The sequence below is a fragment of the Ceratosolen solmsi genome, unplaced genomic scaffold (genome assembly GCF_000503995.2).
Source record: "Ceratosolen solmsi marchali unplaced genomic scaffold, CerSol_1.0 scaffold41, whole genome shotgun sequence".
Taxonomy (NCBI): domain Eukaryota; kingdom Metazoa; phylum Arthropoda; class Insecta; order Hymenoptera; family Agaonidae; genus Ceratosolen; species Ceratosolen solmsi.
The window spans coordinates 5,620,515-5,629,641 of NW_011948424.1; the positions used below are offsets into that span (position 1 = coordinate 5,620,515).

Below are 9,127 nucleotides of genomic sequence, written 5' to 3' on the forward strand. Positions count from 1 at the left end.
TTATGCCGATGTAAAATATCTTGCAATAAAATGGTAGTTTATAAAATTGAAATTTTATCAATGCTATATTCTTTACTTCGACGCTGCCTTTAGTGTCAAGAGTACGTACCATACAAAGTAAAATAATTTCACAGAATAATTTCCAATATGGTTTAGAATTAATTTTCCTATCGCGGTGTTCTGAAGAATTCTTAAAAAAAAAATATATATATATTGATATTCACTATTATTCGAATTATTATGCTAATTAATTTATCTTCAAGAAATTATAATCTATACCTGCGTGTGTGTGCGTGCGTGCGCGGACGTGCGCATAGGAAGTAATTATTACTAATATATAATAAACGGTATGTATTTAATAGAAAAGTCTGTACTATCGGTTATTTATTGACGAAGTGTAAATTATTATTAAATAGCGACATGCTTCGAGGACATTCAGTCCCACCACAGATTTATTTTTCCTTTGACCGATGCGTTTATGAATTCTTGGGGGAATATGTGCTGTCAGCAAGATAGCTCCGCGTGCAGCTTCTCCGCTAAGTAGTGACGACAAAGGTGACGGAGACAGTCCCAAGAAAAACGTAGGAGAGTAAGGATGAAGATGAAGGGTCGAAATGTGATTGGTATGATCTGGCTTTAGCCAAACGGATAAAGATGGGCGTGTCGGGTTTGCATGAACGGGGGAACAAGGAGATATCGCAGAAGATGGAAGATCCGTGAAATTCTGTTAAATAAACAGGACATTACTACCATAGTACATAGTAGGAAGCTCCTACTTCTCTCGTCTAGCCAACATAAAGTCGCTCATCAACTATGGCGATGAAAGCTTTGCCACAGAACATTAAGCTACGATATTTTAAATTTGCCTTTACGAGAGCAATAAGCGTGGCGAACATTATTCTAAATTTATTTGATTGACAACTGTTTATAAAAATGTATGAGGTCAAAATATAATCAGTTAAGAAATACATAATTAATTTAATTAATTCACCCATATGCGATGATTATAATTATTGTTGAATAATTATAATTTAAAATTTGGTGAACTTGAATTATGATTTCTTTGAGTTTTTTGTTTTTTTTTTTCATTCTTGTATTAAAAATATAATATTTTTATCCTTACATTTTTAAATCCACAAAAAAAAAAAAACAATGTACTTTTGCAATGAATAGAATTCATAAGTCGTTGGATTAAATGTAATAATGTTTTACAATAATAAATTTCGTTAATCAATAACGTATACTATAGCAATGAAATAATTAATAATAATATGAAGAAGAAGTGGATGATGAAGCAATTGATTAATTATATACTTTACGCATCTATTAAGCATATGTTAAAATTTTTATTATAAGTTTAATTATCATTTAGTCATTCTGAGTGCCGAAATTTATTAACAACTGATGTAAATGAGAATTATATGAATGCGAAATATCATTAAAGGAATTAAAAGCGTTAAAGGCGTCTCTTCCCTCGATCCCTCGACTCCATTCATTAAAACTATTTGAAAAAATTAATTTCATTCGAAAAATAGATCATATGTTTTTTGATGCCCTAGTATTTGAATACAATAGTTTTATGTTTGAAGATAAAACCAAAAAAAAAAAAAAACAAAAAAAAAACAATGAAACGGAAAATAAAAGACTTATTTTATCAGAATACTACTACGGCTTTAATCTTTAAAAATATATTAACATAATATCTACATCTCCTCGATCTCTTCAATATCAGATAATACTGCATTTACCTTTTCTGTCTACATTATCATAGACAGTATTTTAGAAGCATTATATTTTCTTTCAGTTTCTTCGAGAAAAAACATCTCGAGCATGATTCTGTCATACTATTTTAGCCTTACTTTTTGCGTATTTGAGTATTTGACAGTCGATGTTAGCATTCATCATCTTTTTCTTCCTTTATTTAAGAACTATTCTACAAAAATGATATCTTTTTTCTTACCATATTTCATCTCTGTGTTGTATCAATCAAATTGTCTTTCTCTGAACAAATTATGTAAGCTTATCTTCCATTTGTTTTTCTTATATTGATTATCGCTTATAACATTATATAATGTATTCAGTAAATATTATTTGTCTAAATTTTGTGCTAAGGTCCACTCAAATCAATCGGTATTTCCATTATATCTAGGTAAGCCAATGATATTTTCTAAGAATATTTTATAAAGATGATGAAAATGTTAAAAATTCACAAAAAGTACACAAAAATCCAATCGATTGATGAACGTTGAATGTTTATTTTAATTAATTTTAGCAGAGACATGCATTTTGTAATCTTATACTGTAGATTTAGTCTCATATCATATAATATAGTAGCATTTTTTTACACTTCAGAACTAACTACCTCCCACATTAAATTATTCTTAACTTTGTAAATTAAATACATGTTTTAAGAAATAGCATGAAATAAATACGTTCCAATTACTTCAAAACCTCTCAAATATCTTATAAAATCCTGAGTTCCACTGTACTTTTATGACATTGTTTTCCTACGTTATTCGTGCAAATCCGATGTAAAAGAATTTATCGCCTCGTTTGTATTAATTTTCTAGTGACGCGTGGAAGCGCGTATGAACGAGTAAAATTCCCAGCTGTTTTGAAATGTAATGGTATTTTGTTTGGATACTTTGCGCCCTACCAGCATTAATCAAATGCATCTCATAATTCTATTTTGGTTAGGTGGAGAGTGAGAACGAAGGAGTGCAAATATGAGATCTTTATGAAAATAAATGCCATGCCATAGGAAAGTATTATAGATGCCTCATTGCCTAAATTGAAAGTGTTGTTCAGGTGATCTTGTAAGTCACAGGTTCAGTGGGACAATATCGTGTAGTGTAGACAGTATCTTCTCTAGTGGACACACTATCATGCTCATGGGTTCTATTCGTGTGTGCGTACGTAGTTTCTTGACAATTTTTAGTCGAAACTATCCAAGGAGCAACGGGGATAGGAGGAAGATTGTCATTCAAGAAGGTTGGAATAGCAACCTCGTAAATGGTACGAAGACAAGCATTGACGAGATAAAATAGAGTGGCCGATGTCGGAGGTTAAGAGTAAGAGTAAGAGTAAGAGAGAGAGAGAGAGAGAGAGAGATAAGTTTATGCACAAGTTTTTAAAAATGCTTTTCTATCTTTTTTACAGAATCGCTTATGAAAATTTCACCTAAAGCAATAGCTACAAGTGACGCATTTTGAATTTATTTAGTTATCAAATAAAAGAAAAGGATTACATCTTTTCCAATACTCTACAACCTCTACGTGAATACCTTATACGTTGCCTTGCGCATGTGAGTTGAATAGTTGTTGCAGTAACATATGCGAGACTTGCGAATTGTGAGCGATAAGCGCGAAAGCAGACGTTCAAGATGCATTTTGCGTTTTTCACGAAGTTCCTGCATGTTCGTCGTCTCTATACTTACGTTATAAACCTTCTAAAATATATGTTCAATTTTTTAAAGTCCTTGCATCATTAAATGATAATATCGATTTTTAAATTATTATGTTCTAAAAGTAGTTTATAATATTACATATGTAATCATCGATAAATTTATTATTTACATTCTTATATCTTATCTAGTAAATGAAGAAAGAACATCAACGTAAATAATCAATGGGCAACTTAATAAAATATCTACAATAGGAGATTTAATGTTATAATTAATTTTAGCCATTAGCGAAGAAAAAATGTACGTACAAGATATGTGTCTCCATCTAAATTTAACAATTTTTTTTTGTTTTTTTTTTTGTTTTTTTTTTTGTTTTTTTTTTTTGTTTTTATACTAAATATAACAAATTACAAATGTAGTCACCATGACAAATTTTAAATTCTGCAAAACACTATTATATTCATGTTTAGTCAAATGAATTATTGCCGTCAGATAATTGTTAATAATTATTTAAAGCAGTATAAGTTAATATTTTTATAGAGATCTTAACGATTGCGCCATTCGCTTAATAATTACACACCATTATTATTCGAATAATTTTAAAACTAGTTATTTTTAATTGTTGCACGTAAGTTTATTTAGTTTTAAGATAATTAATGAGGTCAATTTTTAATTGTTACGTATCGTTAATATTGATATACACTTACATTTTTTACATCGACCATTGATTATATCGTATCGTATTATAGATATTCCGCTAAATTTATAGGTTTTAGTGAATTTTTAAGAAACACGCTAATTAGCTACTTGTAGTTTATAAATAAATTAAATATCTTAATTTTTCTGCTTATAAATTATACGGATTAAGCTTAATCGATAGACTGTTATAATGATTTTCTTTTTCACCAGTACGAATTTTTTTATAATTAATTCGTAACAATAGCATGCGCACGATTATGAATTATTTAACTAAATATTATTCATCCAAATAATCATTGTAAAATTTATCGTCAATTTTATGATCATTCAATTAATTCATCAATCATTTTATCTAAATCCGCAATATTAAGGAGCGATAATTATCTTTATTGAAATTAAACGAAATTTTGATATAGAATTTGTTTCTTATAGTATTTTGTATTTATCGTATATATATTGTATGGATTTATCATTAGTTATTTTATATTTTATATTTCTATTGTCTTGTCACATACTAATATTATCAAAGTAGTGGTGACTTTTATTTGAGCTATTTTATTGGCTTATGTAATTTAATTAACTTTTAATTCATCCTTGAATGACACAAAAACAGAACTTTTCCATATTTATTTGCATAAATAATACCTTATTATAATGACTACCTGACGAATGTAAAAATAAGTTAGAATTTTTATTTTTATAAATGTCATTTGATTTCTAGTTAAATAAATGATCCTTTTAATGATAAAACCTTTAATGACACGCAGATGACATACGGCAAATAAACGAGTCGATTGGCATCTGCATCTCGTGCAAACTCATACGTTTAAATTGTTAAAGCGTCATACATTATCTTCGCTTCTTCACAAATGTATGAACCTTTAATTTTACAATGAAAATATCGCATTTTACCTTTCACTTTTAAAACGCGATTTTTGGGAAAATGATTGCTAATCTACGTTATTTACAAAGTGTCAAAGAGTATTAAAGTATACTAGTCATACTTATTTTAAGGAAATGACAAGTTATCATTTCGATTAATTGTCATCTTATTTTTAAAAGTCCTAAGGCTTTATTTTAATTATTATATATAACCTATCGAACTTCTTAAAATTCTCTATAAAATGAATTATATTCTCATTTAAATATAATAAGATTTATTTTATAATAAATATTTTTGTGCAATATATATGAATAAATTATCTCAACATAGTTGAGATATATAAGCTACAAGCTGCAGATGAGTTTTTATAATACTGCGAGATAAATAGAAGATGAAAAAAATGTAAAATAAATTCTAAGAGAATATAAATCCTCAGTTTTCTACAAGCTTTTTTTATCTGTTACTTTATTACCTTTTTAACATCGTTATTCCAATTATCTATATATCTCTATTATATTTCACTACACTCAACCTTTACGGTTGCATACGTTAATATAACATTTTGCAAATCTTGAGTGCAAACAAAATGATCGTTGTACGTTTGCATTGCATTTAAACCGTAATTCGTGGTCTTCCAAATTCACTTCGTCAGTCAATTTGTGTCATTATCGGCATAATGTAATTAATGATTCGATAATATTGATTCTATTAAGGAGATATAAATCAATTCCGTAACTTGATTTATGTTCTCGACATAAATTTGAATTTGTATTTCTCATTATATTATTCGTGTTTAGTAATTGATACGCACTTATATACAATAATATCCTAATATCAATCGTGAAGTTATAAAAAATTTCTCAACGTTTCCTTATTTCTGAATATCGAATAGTTAGTTAGTTTCTATAAATTTTTTAACGCAACTACCGAAACTGTCAACAAACTGTGAAATTTTGTCGATCCAATATTCATATGCATTAAAATTATTATTATTATTATTATTATTATTATTATTATTATTCATTTCTGACAAGTTAATACTTACATATATATATATATATATAAGACCTACAAGCTTGAAAAAGTAGGAAACAAGTTGGTTTTTAAATTCTACACATTTCTTCTCAATACTAAACTTTTTTAATAATCAGTGAGTAATAATACATAGGAAAATAATTATAATAGTTTCCTTAAAAATCCTTAAAAAATTTTATTCAACATTAAAAGATATTCCTTGGCGTTTCATTAATTTACAAATATTAAATGAAATTAAACATTTTTGCTTTTGTTTCAGACAATATTATTATGATTTACATAATTATGATATTTATATCGGGACAAAATATCAAAATTGTAATAGAAAAAAAATCTTGTTATAATAAATGTAAAAACTTGTAAGTTTAACTAATTTCAACTAATTTCATATAATAATTGTACATTATATAATTATTCTATTAAATAATCTTTACAATACTAATAAACCATTATTTTTAAGTATCTAGAAATAAGTTCCAAAACTTTATTTAAGATATAATACTATTAATGATCTTATCTGGGATATTGTGACGTCGAATCAATTTCCAAGTGACAAGCACAGAAAGACAAATAATAAATTGACAATAGCGACAATCATACATTTGTGCGCTGATAATTTATTCGAGCATACAAAAAGTCCCTTTCCTAAAAATACTCGAAATCTCAGTAATAATAGAAGAAAATAGTACTCGTTGAAAAAGAATAATAAGAGCGATAATAAGAGCGTCAAAAGGAAAAATGCGCGTTGAGAGAACGAAGCGTGCGCAGACAAAAGAAAAGCGCATAGTCATTGCCAACGGGTATCAAAGAAAATAGGCTGAAAGTAATTGCCTAGGAAATTATTCGTAACTTTTTAATATAAGTGTGTGTGTGTGTGTGTGTGTGTGTGTGTGCGTGTGTGTGTGTGTGTGTGTATGCTACTAACTAGTGTAATATGCTTGAGACTAAATTCTTTGTATACAACTGTTTAAATTACTTTGGACTTAATATGCAAATAAATTAAAACCTGTCCATTAATTTTCGTGGATTACTTATATCTTGAATTTCATTATTTTGAATTTTGACTTACTGGTTTTTTTTTCTCTCGATATTTTTAGCGTTGAATCTCACGCTCTATGATATAACTTTAACTCTAGCGATTCTTTAAGCTTTTTGCATGTGGTGTCAATAGAAAGTATCGGAGAACTTTCAATTGATTGTATTGTATGTAGATAATTTATTTTAAAAGGAAAATTACATTCTTTAATTATGAATAATAAAATAAAGTGAAACGAGATTATTTAATGTAAAATGAGAGTTTTATATATTTTTTTAACTATTATTACCGTATATTTATAATAATTTATTGTCATTATGATTTTATAAGATTACAAAATTTACTAGTAATTTAGCAATAATTTTATAATTATTAAGCTTAAAAGTTAAAAGAAATATTTAACTAATATGAAAAGGTTTATAATTGACAAAGTGCGTAATTAGCGAATAATTAATATCTTTGAAGATTTTAATAGAAAAAAAAGTCATTTTAATTCTATCTGTTTCAAGCTAACCCGTTGACTTCAATATTTCAATGTACTATTTGCGCCAATTGCCAATTGATTTCCTATCTCAATTTTATTAATCCCGCAATTAATATTATTTACTAATTTCTAAATACTAAATCGAATACTGGCATGTAAATAATATTAGATACAGTGTGAATACATTGGGATTTCGATTAGCCACGTTATAAGCCACTGTCATCGTTTTACAGAAATTCGTTGGAGCGCTTCGAAGCACAAATGCTACGCTTTATTCGTCAATTATTATTATTATTGTTTTTATTAGGAGTAGTAGTAGTAGTAGTAGTAGTAGTAGTAGTAGTAGTAGTAGTAGTAGTAGTAGTAGTAGTAGTAGTAGTAGTAGTAGTAGTAGTAGTAGTAGTAGTAGTAGTAGTAGTAGTAGTAGTAGTAGTAGTAGTAGTAGTAGTAGTAGTAGTAGTAGTAGTAGTAGTAGTAGTAGTAGTAGTAGTAGTAGTAGTAGTAGTAGTAGTAGCAGTGGTAATAGTATTATTATTAATATTAGTATTATTAGTATTGATATTATTGTCAGTATTATTATCATTATCGCATATTCAATTTAACGATCTTTATTCGTTCGCTGCGAAATGATTCGAGGCAGCGTTAAGTGAGTATTTTTAGCTATTAGTTCGATTTAGTCGTTTAACCGTGTCTTCTCATATTCTATTACTTCAATTCTGCTTTCACACTTATTACATATTGATTTGCTTAAAGTCTATTTTTGCTTCATTCTCAGCATTATCCGCGCCATGCGTTATTCATCTACGTTTACTTATAATTTACCGATATGCTTCATGGCTTGTTTTCAATTTGCCATTTTTAGTAATTTTTTAATTAAATGCCAAATACCTACAAGAAAAATTCTAATTTCTCCGATCGGATTCGTAAAAATACGATCAGGCTTCGTTGCATCACTCTCGGTGTTTTCATGACGTGAATAGCGCTGGAAAGAAAAAAGAAAAGCTGATAACTATTTCTAGCCTGAGGAATTCGAGATTCCGATGAAGAAAAAAAGATTTATCGATATCTTGTTGGCGAGAATATTACATTAAGCGAAATCTGAAATCAATGGTCAAACTCTTTCTGCATCCGACTCTCCGGGGAGAAGTTGAATCGCCGGGCGAGCATCCCGCACTCAGCCGTTATCGACATCTTTTCTGCATCTATCCACCCATAGTCAAGTTCCCTCCTCGTCCCTCATCGGCCCTCTAACTCTTGCACAGTCACTGTATGTAGAGGGGCGGGTTGGAAGAGGAGGTGAAGGCGAACAGGGAGGTCGAAGCTGTCCTTCCATCTCCGCTCCATATTCTCATTCCCCGCTTTCGACGTATTTTGACTTCCACAACGTACTTCCACCGCCGAATAAGCACTCTTACGTGTATACATTCCGTTTATTACGACACATCGTTCGTAATTAAAAAAAAAAAAAAAATCAATAGATTGTTTTGTTGGATTATGGAAGGCGATCATCGTTCCTTTAGTCACATTTATGATGCAGTTCTATTCTACATTCTAAAACTCTCTCTCTCTCTCTCTCTCTCTCTCTCT

General features: G+C 28.9%; 1 protein-coding gene across 1 annotated transcript in view; it reads left to right on the plus strand.

The window, feature by feature from the left end:
- The window catches only part of AChE-2 (acetylcholinesterase 2), a 130,295-nt gene that overhangs the window by 72,105 nt on the left and 49,063 nt on the right, over positions 1-9,127 (plus strand). The window lies entirely within an intron of this gene.